Below are 20,971 nucleotides of genomic sequence, written 5' to 3' on the forward strand. Positions count from 1 at the left end.
CACCAGAGCTGACGCGGCAGCAAAGTCCGCTGCAAGGCAGCCTGCATCCTCGTCAGCCCCGATGATGACAGCCTCAATTGAAAAGGCTGATGCATCACTGGCTGAGATGCAGTCCCTCGCCACAGCGAAGGAGAAGGCCGCTTGGCGCTCCGCCGGCGCATGCTGGAACCACGTTACTGACATTTGGGTAGGACCAAACGGTAACCCGTGTCTGCCAAAACATTTATTTTCACATTTTGCTAAATTGACGCATGGGTTAGACCATGTGTCAAAAGGGGGGATGTTGGAATTAATAAAGTCCGCTGCAAGGCAGCCTGCATCCTCGTCAGCCCCGATGATGACAGCCTCAATTGAAAAGGCTGATGCATCACTGGCTGAGATGCAGTCCCTCGCCACAGCGAAGGAGAAGGCCGCTTGGCGCTCCGCCGGCGCATGCTGGAACCACGTTACTGACATTTGGGTAGGACCAAACGGTAACCCGTGTCTGCCAAAACATTTATTTTCACATTTTGCTAAATTGACGCATGGGTTAGACCATGTGTCAAAAGGGGGGATGTTGGAATTAATTAATCAATTTTGGTTTACTAGAGGGTTTTCAGTCGTAGCACAAAAGCATTGTGAAGCGTGTTTAATCTGCCTCTCACAAAATGCAGGACGACCAGTCAAGATGGCAGCAATAGCAGCACACCCGGCTCCAACCAGACCGTTTGAACATGTCATGATGGACTGACACCGTCAGGGAAAAAGTATTGTCTGGTCATGGTTGATATGTGGTCGAAATGGGTCGAAGCGTTTCCCAGCGCCACACAATCAGCCAACGACGTGGCCAAGGCCTTGCTGACTGAGATAATTCACAGATGGGGAATTCCAAACAAAATATCCAGTGACAATGGGACACATCACACAAACGAGGCGCTTAATTAAATCGGGAAAATGTTTGGCATTGACCTCAGGAAACATTGTGCTTATCACCCTGCCAGTGGTGGGGCGGTAGAGCGTGAGAACGGGACGTTAAAAAGCAAATTAGCCAAATGTTGTGCCTGCTGTGGCCAAAAGCTCTTCCCATTGTCCTGATGTACATGAGAATGAGAGGCCCTCCGGAGAAAGAGCTGGAGAGCAAGTTGCTGGCTGGGGCCGTTCCAAGTGCTCCTGGTGACGCAAACCGCCGTCAAGGTTGCCGAGAGGGCCACCTGGATCCACGCGAGCCGAGGCAAGCGAGTCGTCGCCGGGGAACGGACGAGGGCACTTCAGAGGGAGGAGGAGAGCCACGGGCCGGATCATCACCTGTTGCTGTAGGACGCCGAGGACGCCGGGAGCTGACGAGTGAAAGGTGAATCAAAACGTTTCACTCCAACGAAAGCAGCAAGATGGAACGTCCAGTGTCATGGCACCTTTTCCGCCGGCCAGGCTTTTGCGGCCTACGGGGCACGCTGGCCTGCCTGGCCCTCATCAGCTGGATCATCGTTTTCACAATCTGGTGCTTCGAACGCACGGAGAGTTTCCGAGGAGAAAGTGGCAACGCCACCATCACTGCCTCCGGCACTCCTGTTCCAGCACACCCTGCTGTTTCACCTGCCTTTTCACCTCGCACCACACCTTACAGTACACCTCACATGAACATCAGTGTTGGGCTGACCGACCCAAAAGATGGGCCACAACTGACATGCTCACTCATTCCCTGAAGACTCCTGCACACCCGTACGCAACCAATCTCTGGTGGCGTTACGCAAACTCTGCAGCACGAGCTCAAGGACATGTGAACTGTTTTGTTGGGGACGCGATGTGGGGAAGTAATGTTCCTGACGATTTCAAAGTGTTTCCAGAATCTGCCAAAGTTGCTCTTTCACTGTTCCCCTGGACAGGGGTGGGAAAACTTATTTTATTCGCCGATACACTTCACTACCGTTTATTGCAGTTGACAAACTTGACACTGAATGCTACCTCGTCCATTAGCCAGGAGCTAAATGCTATTCGTCTAATGGTCCTTCAGAATTGTATGGTGCTAGACCTACTCACTGCACCCCAGGGTGGTGTTTGTCACATTGTAGGCACGTCTTGCTGTACGTACATTCCAGATAATGCTGCAGATGGCGGAGCAATCTCCAAGGCTTTAGATAGCCTCAAGAAACTTTCTGCTGCCGAGATGTCTGACCAAGGCGCCCCAGACGGGGATTGGTGGTCATGGCTCTCTCTAGGTCAATGGAAAGTGTGGTTAATAAAGCTGCTCGCTCCCGTAATCGCTATTCTCATTGTCATTTTGGTTATCACCTGCTGTTTTGTTCCTCTGATCAAGCGTTGTGTCAACAAGGTGCTCACTTCTGATCTGACTGGCTGATAGACAGATGGAATATTGGCGCATTTCTGTCGCAAAATAAAAGAAGATGCAACTTTAAGCCTTAGTATCTCCAAAATGCTACAGTAAATATGCTTGATAATGACTGAGGATGTAGTCAGGGTGTTCGTCAAGTCAACCGTACATAGCGTTGTCAGAACTTATAGAGCAATATGATGTTATTGTACAGTAAAAATGCAATATTGGAGCTTTTCTTTCGCAAAACAAAAGAAGATGCAACTTTGAGGCTTAATATCTCCAAAATGATACAGTAAAAATGCATGAAAATGACCGAGGATGTAGTCAGGGTGTTCCTCAAGTCAACCATATCAACCACTGTCAGTACTTATGGAGCAATTGTATTTTATTGTTAAGTGAAAATGGGGTATGAGGTCGTTTTTGCCTGTTTGAAAAGCTAAAAAAAAAGCAACTTTGAGGCTTAATATTTCCAAAATTCTACAGTAAATATACTTGATAATGACTGAGGATGTAGTCAGGGTGTTCATCAGGTCAACTGTACCAAGCGTTGTCAGAACTTATGGAGCAATTGTGTTTTATTGTACAGTAAAAATGGAATATTGGAGCTTTTCTGTCGTAAAACGGAAAAAAACGCGCGCGCGCACACACACACACACACTCACACACACACACACACACACACACACACACACACACAGCGAAAGACAGAGAGAGAACATCAATATTTCCAGGACTAACTACAAAAGGAAAAACAAAAAATGAAGGGAGAGAGAGAGAGAGAGAGAGAGAGAGAGAGAGAGATTGCCCTTTTATTTTTAAAACCGGAAGTTAACTCGCCCACCATTGAACTAGCGCTGACTTTCTCAGTACGGCAACACGGGCGCAATGAAAATGTAGAAGCGGATGGCTTGACTGCGCGAAGTCGAACGGCGGCTCACTTGACCGCAGTAGTCAAGGGGTTGGAGTAATGGCGGCGCCTATGGGTCTGCAGATGGGTACTCTTGCAAAAAAGACAGCTGCCAGGCCCCGGAGCCCCCTGAGAGCTCAAGGCCCCCGGGCCGCGGCCCAGACGGTCCACCCCACTGAGAAAGAGTCGCGGACAGAAGAGAAGCGGTTTTAACCAGACAGAAAAACCCGGTGGAGTCTGTTTATCGACGTAGTTAGCATAATTCACATGCACTCGTTTCATCGCAGCTCATTGTGACCGTCTACTCTACTGCGTTTCGAGTAACGTGCTGGCTCTCCACTGCTCTTTTTCCACCACGTGCGTGTGTGAGGAGGGAGCTGCACACAGAGCGCTGACACAGAGACCAGGTGAAACACTCGAGGTAAGTGTCATTTATTAGTCTAACTCATATCCTTTTGTTCAGAGGAATAGAAAATGTAGGAAAGATGTTTTACATGCCTTGACACCTTTCCTCCATTTTCTATTTGTCTGAACAAAAGAATCATAAGAGTTCATCTATCAACAAAGACGGTATGAACGTTTTTATTAATTTATTAGTGTTTAACTGTGGACACTGTCATACAGCGATTCTGTAGACATCACCCACACCTAGTGTAGTTCACATTAGAAGTAGGATAATATTTGTTAAACCATAAAGTTTTTTTTTTTTAATTAAGCTTTTTTTTCCTGTGCTGATTGATAGATCCCAAGCAGCAGAAAATGACGTCTTGTCAGATATAAAGTTCCCTGAAGCTGTCCTTGATGCTGATGGTGTTCAGGGATGAATAATATCTCCAATTGATATATTGCACATTTTTTTCACCTATACTAACATTAATCATTCGTAGTGTAGCAGCTTCGTTTTTAATGACAGGGTGCCTGCTATGACATGTTGCTAAAATGTAACATTTGCATCATAAAACCTACAGGCTTCCCAAATACTGTAATAAATAAATTAATTACGTGCCCCGCCTCGGCAGCCGGAAATGAGCCCCTGCGCAGAGCTGCTTCAACAGAAGCCCAAGAACAGCCGACCGCTGGAGGAGACCATGAACCGGCAGGTTGATGGGTTGAAGCCCTGGAGGAGAAGGAGATGGCCAGGGCGTCCCGCGTCAGGGAGGAGATGTTTGCCAAGGGGCTCCCGGTGGCCCCCTACAACACCACACAGTTACTGATGGACGAGCACGACAGCGTAGAGCCGGACCTCAACACGGCCGTCCGTGGTCGGCAGCGGCCACATCGAGGTGCCCGGCAGCGAGGAGGACTGCTGCGGCGAGGACGACGACGACGGCACTGCCGGCGGCGGAGGCAGCAACGACATCGGCAGAGCCAGCAGCGCCCGGCAGAGAGCTTCTGCAGAGCGACTTTTGCGAGACCTAAGAGAGCCTGCAGAACATGACCAAGCAGGAGTAGCTGCAGCTGGAGAAGTGCATGCGCCGCCTGCAGGAGGAGAACAACCGGCTGCGGCGCGCCGTGGAGCCCGGCAGCGTGAGCGAGGAGAGCCCACTGGTCCGGCTGGGGGAGCTGGAGAAGGAGCTGGAGAGACTGAGGGCGCAGAACACGGAGCTCCTGCTGCTCAAGCAGGACCGGGAGCAGGTCGCCACCGACTGAGGGACACGGTCCGAGTCGAGTCAGATCGAGGTGAGGGGAGAGTAAAAAAATAAAATCCTTTCAAAAGGTGAAAAAAAGCAAATAAAAAATGGGACTGCTGCATTATTTTCGTTATGAAAGTCATGATTTTTTTGTCACTTTTTTTCGTCCTTTGCATTGCAGTGCAGTGCATACTTGACATTTATTTTCTATTTGGACTGTTGGATTCTCACATGCATTTTCGTCTTCATTTTTCCCAAAACTCCAGGCGGGCTTCGAACCCCAGACTCCCGGGTAATAGCCAGGCGCGCTTAACCATTTGGCCAAAGGGATGTTCCTTTGGCCAAAAAACAAACAAACAAACAAAAACAACAACTTGATTTTTCTTCTTTCCTCAATGTCCAGTCTCACTCGTCCTGTCACAAAAAGGAAAAAATAGTCTTGTAGCTCATGTTCACTTTTGAAGGAAAGACTTTTTGTTTGTCGAAGGAAAAGTCTTAACCTTTTTTCTTGTGTCTTTTTTATCCAGATATCAACATCAAAAAAAAAAAAAATCAAAGTAAGAAGAGGTCCTTCCAGGAAAACCTTCCAGTACACCTGGCTCGGGTGTGCTTGAAGAGGAGCAGTCGGGAGGAGAGAACAGCTGTAGCGAAGGAGGCCAAGAAAGCCTTTCGAGATTGGGCCAAACAAGCGAGGACCTGGGACTACAGACGACTCTGTGAGATAATCCCAGACAATGCCAGCCGCTGCAGCATGATGGAGGAATTGCTGCAGATGGGGTTTTACATCGTCAACCAGCCCCACGAGCGTGACGTGGTACGTGACCTTGTCGCTGAAGCTCTCAATTTGTGACACAACCATATCTTTTGAGAAGGTGTCTGTTTGAAAGGAAAGGCTGCATATAGAGGTTAGAGGTTTAACAATACATGAATGACATCTGTAAGTGTACACATATCGATAGAATTTACATCAGTGCATGTTTTGTTCTTAAACTTATTTACAACTTTGACTTTTTGTTTGCCAAAGTAGGGCCAACACACTAACAAAATAATTCTTAAAATTGTTCACAATAGTTTTAAAGTGATCAGCTTTTGAGCCACTGATATTCCAAAAATAATTTTGGAATTCAAATTCAGTTGTGTGCATTTATTTCTGATAATATGATTCATTACTTTCCAAGTTTTTTGTATCTTGTTTTACCATTTCGGAGTAGATTATTATTATTATTATTATTATTATTTATTTTTTTCCATTCCCGCTTCTTCCTGAGCTCAGGGTCACAGGGGTCTGCTTGCAGGGTGACACCCTGGACAAGTCGCCAGTTTGTCGCAGGGCCACATAGAGACAAGCAACCATTCACGCACACCTACGGACAATTTAGAGTGTTCAGTTGACCTCACAAGCATGTTTGTGGACTGTGACAGAAAGGTCACAGGCCCGGAATCGAACCCACGATCTTCTTCCTGTGAAGCGGCAGCGCTAACCACTGCGCCACCGTGTCGTCCATTGTCATTATGATTATTATTATTATGATTATTATGATTTTATGTCATTTTTTTTGTCTTTTTTTGTTTGTTTTGTCTCAGAATTGTGGTCAATTTATTTTTTGATTGTAACTTGTAACTTGTATTGACGTTCACTTTCATTGGTTCTTAATTGCGAGATAGTTCCAAATGAAGTCCCAAATAAACATGCTTGGTGTCTCTGGAAAGGTGAGAACACCTACTTTACATAGAGCTAAAGTTCATTGATATAAGACATTGTTTGAATTTAATATGAAGTCAAACATTTGGCCAATTGCAGACATATAAATCTTGACCTGTTGTAACCTTAGCCACCCGTAGCCACTAACCTTCATGCATAGTAGACAATATGCCGCTAGTTGTTGGACGCCGACCGCGGCTCTTTTTGCTGACGGTGGTGCTGCTGGCCCTCGTACTGCTGGTCGGCGTGCTGAGGTCTTAAGAGGCATCCAGCTACTAGATGGTTTAATTAGTCTTTCAATAACACTCTGGGTATTTTCTTCAGGAACCAGCACGTGGTCAAAACTGACACAGCAAATCTTAATATTCCTCCCCATTCATCACCTCTAGTTTCCGTCGATGTCCAGCAGGCACGGAATTTATACCCTTTCACAACCCCACCAGGCAGACTGGTGGTGCAATTCCGTCAATACCTCTAAGTATCTGCTTTGCAACCATACTCCCCCTGGTACCCCTGGAACCCCTGGAACCTAAAGACATTGGTTTCCACTGTGTTGCCCGGGGGGCAGTTCCTCGAACTTCTTTGTCTTGGCCAGACCACACACATTGGCTTCTTGATTATGTTGTTTGTTACGATAAACTCTGGCTGTGTTGTTGCACACTATTGGTGTTTGGCGGTCTTGTTCCCAGTCCAAACAGTCCCTTGACTTTGTCCTTCAGGCTTTCTTTGCTTGGCTGTTTGTTCTGCCCTTTTTGCCTCTGGTGGACACACAAATTCATGTTTATTCTAATGTTAGGTGTGCGACTATATGATCTACACAGTCCCCCTTCTTCCTCTTCTTGTCAATCAGGGCAAAGTCCAAATCTTAATATTACTCCCCATTCATCACCTCTAGTTTCCTTCGATGTCCAGCAGGCACATGTGTTCGACAGTCCGGAATTTATACTTTTCACAACCCCATGGCTTAGGAGCCAGGAGCTCTTGCTTTCCAATGACGTACATCCTTTGTAATTGTGGCATTTGCTGCCAGGAAGTTTTTAATACAAAAAAATCAGAGCTATCATACGTCACGGTCTTAGTTTTTACCCCGCCTGCAGGGGGGGACATGCACTCCTCCAGCTCCAGGTACTCCTGCACCAGCTTCTGCTCGGTCATGTTCTGCAGACTCTCGGCATGGTGACATCTCTTAGGTCTCCGTTTGATGGTGTCCTCCAGCGTCCAGCCGTTCTTGCCCAAGTTGGGCTTCTGTTGAAGCAGCTCAGCGCAGGGGAACTTGGGAAGCTTGTTTACGGAGATTATGCTCATCACTCATCGATGAACAGACTCCACCTGGTTTTCCTGTCTGGTTCAAACTGCCTCTCTTCTGTCTGCGACTCTTTCTCAGTGGGGGGAGGGCGAAGGAGCTGCTGCCAGTACTTGCCCTAGAGAGGGTGCCCTCAGCCCGGACGAGTTGGGAAGTCTGAAGTGATAGACACGATCATTTTTAATGTGGTTCACATGAGTAGTGGGTACATGACTGTTTATTGATCAACCACTGGCTTGATTTAATTTTGAGAGAGTAATTTGCTTCTCTAACATTTCATTTTCCAGAGTAAACAGTCATTAATGTGCACTCTGTGGTCATAAATACATTTACTTTAGTCTGAATTGATCAATTTCCAGAAATGAGGTATTTTATTAAAGGAGAGGCAGAAGGTTACAAGTCGTGTTTGTGATCGAATTTGTTCAAACACAGCAAAAGGACATCTCTGTGATTGAAGCTCAATAGAAATGGTTTCCGAGGAGGGTATGTGTAACAGCATAATGGAGTAACAAGTAACAGCTTGCTTGAGAAACAAACAAACAAATGATTCCAGTTTGACTGAAAACAATCTTGACTTTCTTGAGACAATCTTGAGATTGTGACTTGAATGTATAACGAGGAGAGAAAAAAAAATGTAAAAGCAGTGCATGAAAAATAAAATAGTTCACAAAATGGAGCAAACAAAAAGGAGCAGGTCCTTTGAGAGTCATTTCAAATTAGAATTCAAGGGTTCGGTGAGCAGGGCCCAATGTTTGTGAGGATTTTCTTACAGCACATCGTTCATAATTGTGAAGGTTGCTGCCAGGAAGAATCAACATTCATTCGAAACGTCACAGAAGCCCTTGAAATCGTTGCAGGGCGAGCCGGGCTGCAGTGTGGTGACTTTTCATGCCTGACGCTCCAGCACTTCTGTTGGAACGCCCCCGGCCGTGCCGCTTAATCATGGCCCCAGTTCACACAGAGAAAACCCACAAAACGTGATGATATGTCTGTAGTTGGCCATATGTTATATGCCATATTAAATTCTAACAATGTCATATATCAATGAACTTTAGCTCCATGTCAAGCTGCAGTTCTGAGCTTTCCAGAGAAACCAAGCATGTTCATTTGGGACTTTCTGACACCAAACCGCCCCTGGGAGAGTTGCCTCAGCTTTCGGCTGGATGAAGGAGTTTCTTAAAGCAGGACAAACTTTAAAATGCTTCCTGTCTTATTTTCCCTCACCTTTATTCAAATCACACTTAACACACATGAAATGAAAGCTGGAAGTCTCAAGTTTACAGCAATAATAAGCTTTTGGTTGTGTCACAAATTGGGACCCCACTGTATAATAGCTAATGTGGTCAGGTTTTGCCCAAATGGAATACATTTGCTATGTCTGTAATTGCCATATGTTTGACTTCATATTAAATTCGAATAATGTCATATATCAATGAACTTAAGCTTTACGTGAAGATGAACTGAGCTTTCCAGAGACATCAAGCATGTTTATTTGGGACTTTGTGACACCAAACTGTCAAAACAGCGAGTCAGTGTCATACCTCTTCAGCCACGTCCCAGTTCCTGTCCTGTCCTGGCCATGTATATCAAATCAAACAAACCTTCCCAGGGTTCTATTTGCCGAGTCTCTTACAATCACGGCATCACCCTCGAGAGCCATATGTATTTTGTTTTGCGCCTGCGGCACCACCGTCAGCAGACAGAGAACTATTGAATGGGCCTAAAAAAGAGAGAAAGAAAGAAAGAAAGAAAATAAAGAAACTACAGGGGAAAAAACAACAAAAAAACCTTCCACAAAGGACTCTGCCTTGATGTGGTGTGGAGGCTTACGTGACTCAGTGATGCGTCAGACAGACCACAGTCACAACCAAAGAGTCCTCAGACGATGACGTCTGCCTTATCAAGGTGACTGTTTGACTTCATATTAACTTCTATCAATTGTCTTATTTCAATGAGCTTTAGCTTAACTATACAAAGTTTACATAGAGCAAAAGTTCTTTGTGTGGGATGTTTTATGTTGATATCTGGATAAAAAAGACAAGAAAAAAGGTTAAGACTTTTCTTTCAACAACCGACAAACAAAAAAAGTCAGGTCCAGCCCTTCTCCTCGATTGGATCTCCTTTTCACGCCATAGTTGAACTTTAGTTCAGTTCCCACTTCAATGTCCATCAACGCCTTGAACAGGATCACATCAAGGGCTTGTCCGTCGTTTTCCACTACCACATGAAATGGTCTGAGGTTTGCGTTTTTCCTTTTTCCAAGTGGTTAATTTTCCTCCCGACAGTTTCCAAGTAGCAGTGGCAAGCGCAGGGAAACGTTTGCGCATCTATGCAGAGGTCTCTCTCGCTCCGTCCTTGAAAAAGAAGAGGTAGCACATCCCATCATCTTGTGCTTCAAGCATGGCCCTCCCCTCTGCAGCTTCAACAATGTTTCCATGGTAGTTGCACACGATGTCCCCTCTTGCAAATCGGTGATTTGTAATCACTCCTGTAAACAAGAGAACATTAAACTTTGAGGGATATATGAAGTTTACCCACAATTGTTAAACACAGACAATGTCATCATAACATCTTCTCTCCTTGCAATAAAAACACCATGTCTTACCTTGGCCCTTATCTCCACCAAAGTCTTTGATGGAGAGACCCCTCCACTTCTGAGTCTTGACACGTTTGATGAGTGCTGGATTGTTGATGACATCCTGTTTCTGGGGTGGCGTCCACAGCTTGAGCAGTCGCTGGTATTTTGGCAGGTTTGTTCCCCACGTCATGCTGTCCACCGTCTTCTGAAACTGCCGCTAGGTTGGTTGGCAGTGTCTGAATTTGGCTGAAAGACAGACAGAAGTACAGTCATGAAACTTGTTGAGGTGTCATTTAGCAGTGTGATAGCCAACATTGGAGTAAGCAGGAGTACTTACACAGCAAAAACTCTGCTCTTTGGTCCCTCTGAATCTTGCTCTATTTGTCGGTGAGGGAGCAATCTTCGGCCGGAAAGCCCGCTTCCTAACTCCTCTTCGCTGGTGGCGCGGATCCATCAGTAGACACCGGAAAGGCTTTCAAAATTTCAAAACCTTCTGGCTGGCTTGGCCCTGCGCTGTGTTCATCTGCACCTCTGGTGTACGACACACGAGTGATTAATAAGACAATGAGGGATTCAAATTTCATATATTTGATATCCCTCATTGTCTATAGTATACTATATATATATATATATATATATATATATATATATATATATATATATATATATATATATATATATATGTATATATGTATATATATATATATATATATATATATATATATATATATACATATATATATATATACATATATATATGTACATATATATATTTATATATATATATATATATATATATATATATATATATATATATATATATATACACATATATATACATATACATATATATACATATATATATATATATATATATATATACATATATATATATATATATATATATACGTATATATATATATATGTATATGTATATATATATATATATGCATATATATATATTTAAATATATATATATGTGTATATATGTATATATATATATATATATATATATATATATATATATATATATATATATATATACACTAGACAAGCGCGCGTCTCGCGCCATGCAGTTGTCATTTCGGCGTCTGCTCTATTTTGTGCGCGAGCCGCGAGCGATCCTCGTCAATTGTACAGGAAGTCGCTCAAAAAAATTAGAAAATCCGGTGAATTTTCAAAATAAAAACCGAATGACAAATTCGATCATATTTGTATGTTATATTTGTCAGTACATTGTATTAGAGTGGGGGATGAATAGTTCAAGTTCGAGTTGAAAAGTAAAATATACAAATTTTGGTAGTACTAGTAATCATTACTATGTAATGTTACAGTTATGCCCATCTGTTATCTTTGTTGGGCTTGAGTTTATAAATATTTTTTTTTACCCTGTGCATCTTTTGTTTTGTTAGTAGTACTTGTCATTGCTCCAACACGAATAAACATGCTGCATTTGCAGAAAGCATGTATTTGCCTACTCCCATGTTGATATGATTATTAAAAAAAAAAAGGAAAAATATCAGTTTACGGTAGATTTAGAGCAGATAAAATAAATATGCGATTAATTTGCAATTAATCGTGAGTTAAGTATGGAAAACCATGCGATTAATCGGATTGATTTTTTTAATCGACTGACAGCTCTAATATAAATACATATCAGAGATGCACCTCCCATGTGCATGTGTTTATGAGAATCAAACACCTACTTATTCAGGATGGACAACAGTTCAGCTGTCTCATTGATTTGGTCTGGAGTCTGCATCTGATAATGGCTCTCGGCAACTTTGGTTGTGTGCACCTGGTATCGGGCCACTATGTCAGTCTGCCGTGGAGTAAAAAGTTTGACAGCCTCTGTCTCTGCAGCCCTTCTGGCTTCCTGATTTGTGGAGGGGTCAACGCTGTACCTGTCAGTAGGAAAGTATGGCATGAAAATTGTATTAGAGATTTGTGACATAGGGCTACATAATAGGAGAGAGATGTCATTAACACGTTGTGCATACATACATTTCCTGGAGTCAGCGGATGTCATTGGTGACCTTGTGGACCTTGCCACCAATGCAGCCGATGAAAAAGGCCCCACAATGACTGTGCTCATTTGCAGGCCTGATGTTTCTGTAGTATGCCTCAAACCACTGTGGGAACAAGAGAGAAAGTGACTTGACTTGACTGTACTGTAAAACACTGTGAGCAATATACACAGTGGTTATCAAACAAGAATAACTGAATTTGACTTCATACAAAAAGTCACAGCATCCTCCTCCATGGTCAGGCAGAGTGTTGCCACCTGCTGGGTTGCCGTTTTGTGATTCTTGATGCCAATTATGACGCGGCCATTGAGGTTCACCCTGTTGACATACTCATCCACCTGTAAAACAATGAGAGCTTATTAATGCATTGCTTAACAAATAACCTGGAGACAGCTCATCAAATTAACAATCACATTCATCTTACAGTAATTCCCTCTGCGACTCCTGGCCGTTGAAAGTTTTGCAGGACAATGATGGCCACCAGGTAGTACCGGTACATCGTCCTCTGGCTATCACTGACGGATTCGTCTGAGATCAGCCGCCCCGAGATGTCCAGGAAGTCTGGTTTTGCAACCCCATGATGACCCAGTTTTATACGGCCATCATCGAGTCTATCATCACCCATTCCATCATCACCTGGTTCCCCGCTGCAGCTGCTAAAGATCTTGTCAAGCTGCAGCAGGTGATTCGTTCTGCCGTCCCCTGCCCTCCCTCAAGTCCCTGCACGACTCCAGGACACTGAGGAGGGCGAGGAAGATCATGGCCGACCCCTCCCACCCTGGCCACGGACTCCTCACCTTGCTCCCCTCTGGGAGAAGGATGCGGCTGCTGAAGGCCACTACAGCACGCCATACACTGAGCTTTTTCCCCTCAGCCGCCAGGCTGCTCAATGACTCTGGCTTCCCTTCCCCTGCCCCTTTAGTGACACCAGCACTTATCACTAGCAATATCTAAATACGTTGCATACTGATCTCAACCTGCACTTTATATATATATTATTATATACATGTTTATTTGTTTATTTCTTCATTGCACTGTGTTGTATGTCTGTCAGTTGATATATGTGAAAAAAAGAACTTAAATGCACTCATGTCATTGCCAAATTCCAAACACAATGGCAAATAAAAGGAATCTGAATCTAAATCTGAAGCTGGAGGCCTGCTGTGAACATGTTTATCCTAACCGATTTGTTCCCTTGTGGGAGGATTTTTGTTGAAAGGACATTAGATCAAGGTCAATCAAATGGTGAAATGTTCCAGTGAAAATGTCTTGACACAAAAAATAAATGAAGAAAAAAAAAGGCCCCCTCACAGCGGCGATGGCGTTCAGTGTATCATTTATTGTGCTTACCTCTGCCGTGTCGGGTCGCTCGTCCCTTCATCCGCAGATATGGATGGGTCGCTGGAATTAGCCGTTGGTGATGTACTGGTGAGGGCTGTGGCAGCAGAGGCGGCATCAGCCGTGGTCGACTCAGCAACGTCACACTCTTGGGGCTGGTTGAACACATAAAAACCCACCTACAGCAATTACTCTGTCATGTTGGAACGGCTGGCATTGTCCGGGATGATCTGGCAGAGTCGTCTGTAGTCCCAGGTCCTCACTGGTCTGGCCCAATGGCGAAAGGCTTTCTTGGCCTCCACCGCGACAGCCACTCTCTCCTCCCGAGTGCTCTACTTCATGCACACCCGGGCCAGGTGTACTGGGAGGTTTTCCTGAGCCTTGAAGCATTTGGGGCAGTGGACAATGTTGCGCTCAGGAATCCTGAAGGGTAATGAGAAAAACACAGTGAATCAACTTGGAATTCAATTTCATGCTTAAAAGGTAGAAAACAGGCAAATGTGAGAAATTTCACCAGACAAATGGAAAGAAACCAGTGAGGTGAAAGCCAGGTGTGCTGAAGTTCTAAATGGCCCATCACCACCACAATTTAGCCAGACTGTACAAAGTGTTCTACGTCAGCCTAAGTAAATACATTATTCTGAGAAACAGCTTAAAACACCCCACGCACTCTGTTTTTGTCTGTCTGTTTAGTCTGTCCTAATAAGAGAAATTTCACCATACAAATGTAAACCAGGTATTAAGAGCAGCCTCCAGTTAAAGACAAAGGGGATAAGACGTCTTACCTCTTCTCACTCTGACCGGCCATTGTAGATGTCCCAAAATAAGCAAAAACAAGCAGCAGAATCTCAGAGTTTGATGAAAAATTGCAGTATCTCCCTTCAGAATCAGGAGAACATGCGGTGTTCAGGCAATTGAAATTGCAGCAAAAGCAGCAACAGATCAAGTAGGCTCTCTGACGCAAAAGCAGCAGAATCTAGAAGATCTGGTGTCTGAAGACCTGAGTCTGTTACCTTATATACAGAGATTCCAGGTACACAAATGCTTGTGGGTGTGGCTGTGAATGGTCAGGCTGGACTTAGAAGCTGACTGATTTTACAAACTTTGGCTGAAAAAACATTTCATTCAAATAAATGTGAAAATAGGAAATACAAACCTTTATTTTATCAAGTTACTGCCATTCTTTAAATAGAAATAGTACATATATTAATCTGAGAAACATCTTATAAATAAAAAGAGTGAAACTGACTTTCACCAAAAGACAGACAGTGGGTGAAATGTTGTAAGATGTTTCTCAAATTAATTTATTTACTTGGACTGACCTTTCATTACAGGAATGTTGTGTGTGATGGAGCATGTGGACAGGCTGAATCTGAGAAACATTTTACATCCCACCAACTGTCCAACTGTATTTTTGTGAAAGTCAGAATTTCTTGCAGCACAGTTGCAGAGCGCTCCTCCAGATCTCAACATATGGGAGGACATTCTGAATGTCTGCGGCTGATCATATATGCTGATACTGCTATTGAACTTCAATCACAGGGATGTACTATTTGGTGTGTTTTTGTCTAATTTGACATTGGCTAACTTTGGAACAAATTCTATCACAAAATACGACTTGAACCCACTCTCTGCCTCTCTTTGAATAGAAAATACCTCAAACTACATGAGTGATCCTTCACTTCACTAAAATTATGTATTTCCAGCCTGTCCAAATGCTCCATCACACATAACATTCATGCAGTGAGTGGTTTATATCACTCCAAGCAAATAGATTTATCTGAGAAACATCTTACATTACAACATCCCACCAACTGTCTGGGTTTTCGTGAAAGTCAGAGTTTCTTGCACCACAGTTGGTGAGCGCTCCTCCAGATCTCAACATATGGGAGCACATTTTGAATGTCTTCAGCTGACCATATATGCTGATACTCCTATTGAGCTTCAATCACAGAGATGTACTTTTTGGTGTGCTGGAAAAAATTCTATGACAAAACACGACTTGTAACCCTCTGCCTCACCTTTAAGATATGCAGACATTCAAAATGTCCTCCGATATTTTGAGATCTGGAGGAGCGTCAGTTGGTGGAATGTTGTAAGATCTTTCTCAGATTAATTTATTTACTTGGACTGATGTAAACCTCTCACTGCATGAATGTTGTGTGTGATTTACCATTTGGACAGGCCGAATATACATTATTTTACTGAAATGAAGGATCACTCATGTAGTTTGAGGTATTTTTTTAAGGCGAGGAAGAGGGGTCAAGTGGTGTTTTGTGATAGAATTTGTTCCAAAGGGCAACACGGTGGCGCAGTGGTTAGCGCTGCTGCCTCACAGCAAGAAGGTCGTGGGTTCGATTCTGGGACCTGGGACCTTTCTGTGTGGAGTTTGCATGTTCTCCCTGTGTCTGCGTGGGTTCTCTCCGGGTTCTCTGGCTTCCTCCCACAGTCCAAAAACATGCATGTGAGGTCAATTGAACGTTCTAAATTGTCCATAGGTGTGCATGTGAGTGTGAATGGTTGTTTGTTTCTATGTGGCCCTGCGATGAAATGGCGACTTGTCCAGGGTGTCACCCTGCCTTCGCCCTAAGACAGCTCCAGCTCCAGCAGACCCCCGTGACCCTGAATAGGAATAAGCGGGTATAGAAGTTGAATGAATGAATTTTGCCAAAGTCAAATTACACAAAAACACATAAAATTATACATCTCTGTGATTGAAACCACTCACTGCGTGAATGCTTTGTGTGATTTAGCATTTGGGCAGCCTCCCAGTGGCTCGTGTACGCTTGAAGAGGAGCAGTCGAGAGGAGAGAACAGCTGTAGTGAAAGAGGCCAAGAAATCCTTTCGAGATTGGGCCAAACAAGCGAGGATTTGGGACTACAAACAACTCAGACAGTGCCAGCCGCTGCAGCATGATGGAGGAATAGCTGCAGATGGGGTTTTACATCGTCAACCAGCCCCACAAGTGTGACGTGGTACGTGACCTTGTAGCTGAAGCTTGCATGCTTGGGTCTAAAAGTGTAAAAGCCAATCAAACTACTGGCCTGTAATTGTCCATGCTGTACTATTTTGTGTGTAACTTAACTTTGGCAAACTTTGGAACAAATTCTATCACAAAACACGACTTGTAACCCTCTGCCTCTCCTTTAATAAAATACCTCAAACTACATGAGTGATGACTGAGGCCCTTCATTTTAGGAAAATGATCAATTCAGACTGTGCAAATGGTCCATCACACATAACATTCCTGCTCTGAATGAATGAATGAATGTAGCAATGGTAGTTTAGAACAGTCTAATCAAATTTATTAAAATAAAATTTGCAACTAAAACAGAAAACACAAGCAAAAAAAAGGCCTGTTCACGCACAGTCCTCACCCTCCTCTTCCTCCCTGATGGGAGACAGAGTGGGAGAAAAAGGCAGCTGTGTGAATTTTTTTTTTTTATATGATTTTTTCTCCTTGCTTCTGCTCCTGCCAAGGGCCCTTCTCCGCTCCTTCTTCATTCTTCTTCTCTCTTTCTTTCTTTTCTTTTTCGTTTTTTTCCTCCTTTGTTTCTGAAAACATTTTGACACAAAGTTTAATATGACCACAACGTTTAATAGGACCACAGAGTGCACATTAATGACTGTTTACTCTGGAAAATGAATAATTAGAGAAGCATATTATTCTCTCAAAATAAAATCAAGGCAGTGCTTGATCACTAAACAATCATGTACCCACTACTCATGTGAATCACATTATAAATTCCCATGTCTGTCTGTCTTCCCTGTTTAGAAAGAATAAGTTATCCTATCAAAAAGCAATAGTAATGTTCAGGCTTACCAACTCGTCTGGGCTGAGAGCAGCAGGGCCCTCCAGTGGAGCACCAGACTCAGATTCCATGTCTAAATAAGTGTAAAAAGTGAGAAGAAAAACCAAAACCAAACTGAATTGTATGTGCAAATGAAATGGACAAAAACGCAAACCTATGTTTTGTGCTCTTAAATCCAATTTTAATTAAACAAACAACATGGAATCAAAGCCAACCATCTCACTTTGACTCCTGCATGTTCTCTCTCTTTTTTTAGTTATAAGTTTAGAGTTAACTAAAGTGTATGGAGACAAGCAGCATCGAGTCTTGTTTCCATGAAAATATCACATCAGTTAAAGAAAGTAATTTTAATTTGAAACACAGTTTGCAACAATGAGAACAAAGTCTGAATCTTAGCATCACAATTGGTTCTTATGTTGAAGACATTAGGGGAGTGACAATAAGTCTCATTAAGATCATTACTGCGGTTGTGGTTTTGAGTCCTCAGCATCAATGGCACAATGTCGCAATGAATCACCCACATGCTCACCCAGTAACACCCGCGATTGAGCTTCAATTGCAGAGCTGTACTTATTGTGTCTTTGTGTAGTTTAAGTTTGCATAACTTTGTAACAAATTCTATCACAAAACACTACCTACCCACTGCTTTGAACGAAAGCTTTATTTCAGCTCCGAAGCAGCCGCGTCTCGACCTGCAGTCGCTTGTCAGCCTCACGCATTGTCCCACCCACAGCACGATGTGATTGGTTACAGCGGTACGTACATCTTTCTAGTGCAAGTTCTGGCAGCAGCTCCTTCGCCCCGCCCCCGCCCCTCTTTTCATCGACGTGATTAGCACAAGTCACGTGCACTCGTTTCGCGGACAGAAAATCCCGGTGGCGACCGTGTATTGACGTGATTAGCATAATTCACGTGCACTCGTTTCATCGCAGCTCATTGTGACCGTCTACTCTACTGCATTTGGAGTAACGTGCTGGCTCTCCACTGCTCTTTTTCCACCACGTGCGTGTGTGAGGAGGGAGCTGCACACAGAGCGCTGACACAGAGACCATGGTGAAACACTCGAGGTAAGTGTAATTTATTAGTCTAACTCTAATATTCTCTTGTTCAGAGGAATAGAAAATGTAGGAAAGCTGTTTTACGTGCCTTGACAGTTTCGACTGTGACAGCAGTCTTCTTGAGAAGCGTCATCCGACTGAACACCTTTCCTCCATTTTCTATTTGTCTGAACAAACTAATATAAGAGTTCATCTATCAACGAAGACGGTATGAACGTTTTTATTAATTTATTAGTGTTTAACCGTGGACACCGTCATATAGCGATTCTGTAGACATCACCTAAACCTAGTGTAGTTCACATTAGAAGTAGGATAATAATATTTGTTAAACCATAAAGTTTTTTTTTTTAAATGTAGCTTTTTTTCCTGTGCTGAATGATAGATCCCATGTGCAGAATGAATAATTATATCTCCTATTGATATTGCACTTTTTTTTTCCCACCTATACTAACATTAATCATTCGTAGTGTAGCAGCTTAGTTTTGAATGACAGGGTGCCTGCTATGACATGTTGCTAAAATGTAACATTTGCATCATAAAACCTACTACAGGCTTCCCAAGTACTGTAATAAATGAAGCATGATGAGTTGAGCACATGGCAGCATGTGGTCCTACTTTTAACTCTCTTTTTCTCAAACCCTGATTGCAGATGGATGGACTTAAGTTGAAAAGTGCTGTATCAAAGTATTACACTCAACCAGCACCAGGGAAGGCAGTCTGTAATACATTTAATAAACATGTCAGCATGGGAGCAACAACGTGAAAACTGCCTCCAAACATCTTCTGAAGATCCAACCTTCCGAAGATCCGACCTGGCAGGCCGCTGGAGGAGAACATGAACCGGCAGGATGAGAGTTCGCTCGTCGACTCCGACACCGGTTTGGATGCGCGTCTGGGCACGAAGAAGCACCGGCGCAGGGCCTCCAGGAAGAGACGCAACTGGAAGCCCTACTACAAACTTTCGTGGGAGGAGAGGAGAGCCCTGGCGGAGAAGGAGATGGCCAGGGCGTCCCGGGTCAGGGAGTTCTTGATGGACGAGCACGACAGTGTAGAGCCGGACCTCAACACGGCCGTCCGTGGTCGGCGGCGGCCACATCAAGGTGCCCGGCAGCGGGGAGGACTGCTGCGGCGATGAGGACGACGACGGCACTGCCGGCGGCGGAGGCAGCAACGACATCGGCAGAGCCAGCAGCGCCTGGCAGAGAGCTTCTGCAGAGCGACTTTTGCGAGACCTAAGAGATGTCACCACGCCAAGAGCCTGCAGAACATGACCAAGCAGGAGTAGCTGCAGCTGGAGAAGTGCATGCGCCGCCTGCAGGAGGAGAACAACCGGCTGCGTCACGCTGTGGAGCCCGGCGGCGTGAGCGAGGAGAGCCCACTGGTCCGGCTGGGGGAGCTGGAGAAGGAGCTGGAGAGACTGAGGGCGCAGAACACGGAGCTCCTGCTGCTCAAGCAGGACCGGGAGCAGGTCGCCACCGACTGAGGGACACAGTCCCAGTCGAGTTAGATCGAGGTGAGGGGAGAGTAAAAAAATAAAATCCTTTCAAAAGGTGAAAAAAAGCAAATAAAAAATGGGACTGCTGCATTATTTTCTTTATGAAAGTCATCATTTTTTTTGTCACCTGAAGTCCTTTGCATTGCAGTGCAATACTTGACATTTATTTTCTATTTGGAATGTTGGATTCTCACGTGCATTTTCGTCTTCATTTTTCCCAAAACTATGTAAAAGGTGTCTCCTTTTTATATATATATATATATATATATATATGTATATATATATATATATATACATATATATATATATATATATATATATATATATATATATATATATATATATATATATATATATATATATATATATATATATACGACAGTGTAGAGCCGGTGTATATATATATATATATATATATATATATATACATATACATATACATATATATATATATATATATATATATATATATATATATATATATGTATATATATACATATGTATGTATATATATATGTATGTATATATATATATATATATATATATATATATATACATATATATATATATATATATATATACATATATATATATATATATATATATATACATATATATATATATATATATATATATATATATATATACATATATATATATATATATATATATACATATATATATATACATATATATATATATATATATATATATATATGTATGTATATATATATATATATATATATATATATATATATATATATATATATATATATATATAAATTAAAATCAAGGAGAGAACGTGGCA

At 43.0% G+C, this 20,971-nt stretch overlaps 1 long non-coding RNA gene and 2 pseudogenes across 1 annotated transcript; 2 read left to right on the plus strand and 1 right to left on the minus strand.

Annotated features, from left to right (window-relative positions):
• Positions 1-3,278: 3,278 nt before the first annotated feature.
• LOC142881260 (protein HEXIM1-like) lies at positions 3,279-4,882 on the plus strand (annotated as a pseudogene).
• A 5,970-nt stretch (positions 4,883-10,852) lies between these two features.
• On the minus strand, positions 10,853-13,028 carry LOC142881257 (uncharacterized). Its single transcript, XR_012925539.1, has 5 exons — positions 12,884-13,028; positions 12,681-12,797; positions 12,437-12,564; positions 12,139-12,336; positions 10,853-10,963 (listed from the first exon to the last, which is right to left on the minus strand). It is a non-coding gene; the product is annotated as an uncharacterized LOC142881257 (long non-coding RNA).
• A 5,632-nt stretch (positions 13,029-18,660) lies between these two features.
• On the plus strand, positions 18,661-20,151 carry LOC142881261 (protein HEXIM1-like; annotated as a pseudogene).
• The last annotated feature ends 820 nt before the right edge of the window (positions 20,152-20,971 follow it).

Source organism: Nelusetta ayraudi, unplaced genomic scaffold, assembly GCF_046127955.1.
Source record: "Nelusetta ayraudi isolate G7.1 ecotype Tasmania unplaced genomic scaffold, CSIRO-AGI_Nayr_v1 ptg000189l, whole genome shotgun sequence".
NCBI classification, from domain to species: Eukaryota; Metazoa; Chordata; class Actinopteri; order Tetraodontiformes; family Monacanthidae; genus Nelusetta; species Nelusetta ayraudi.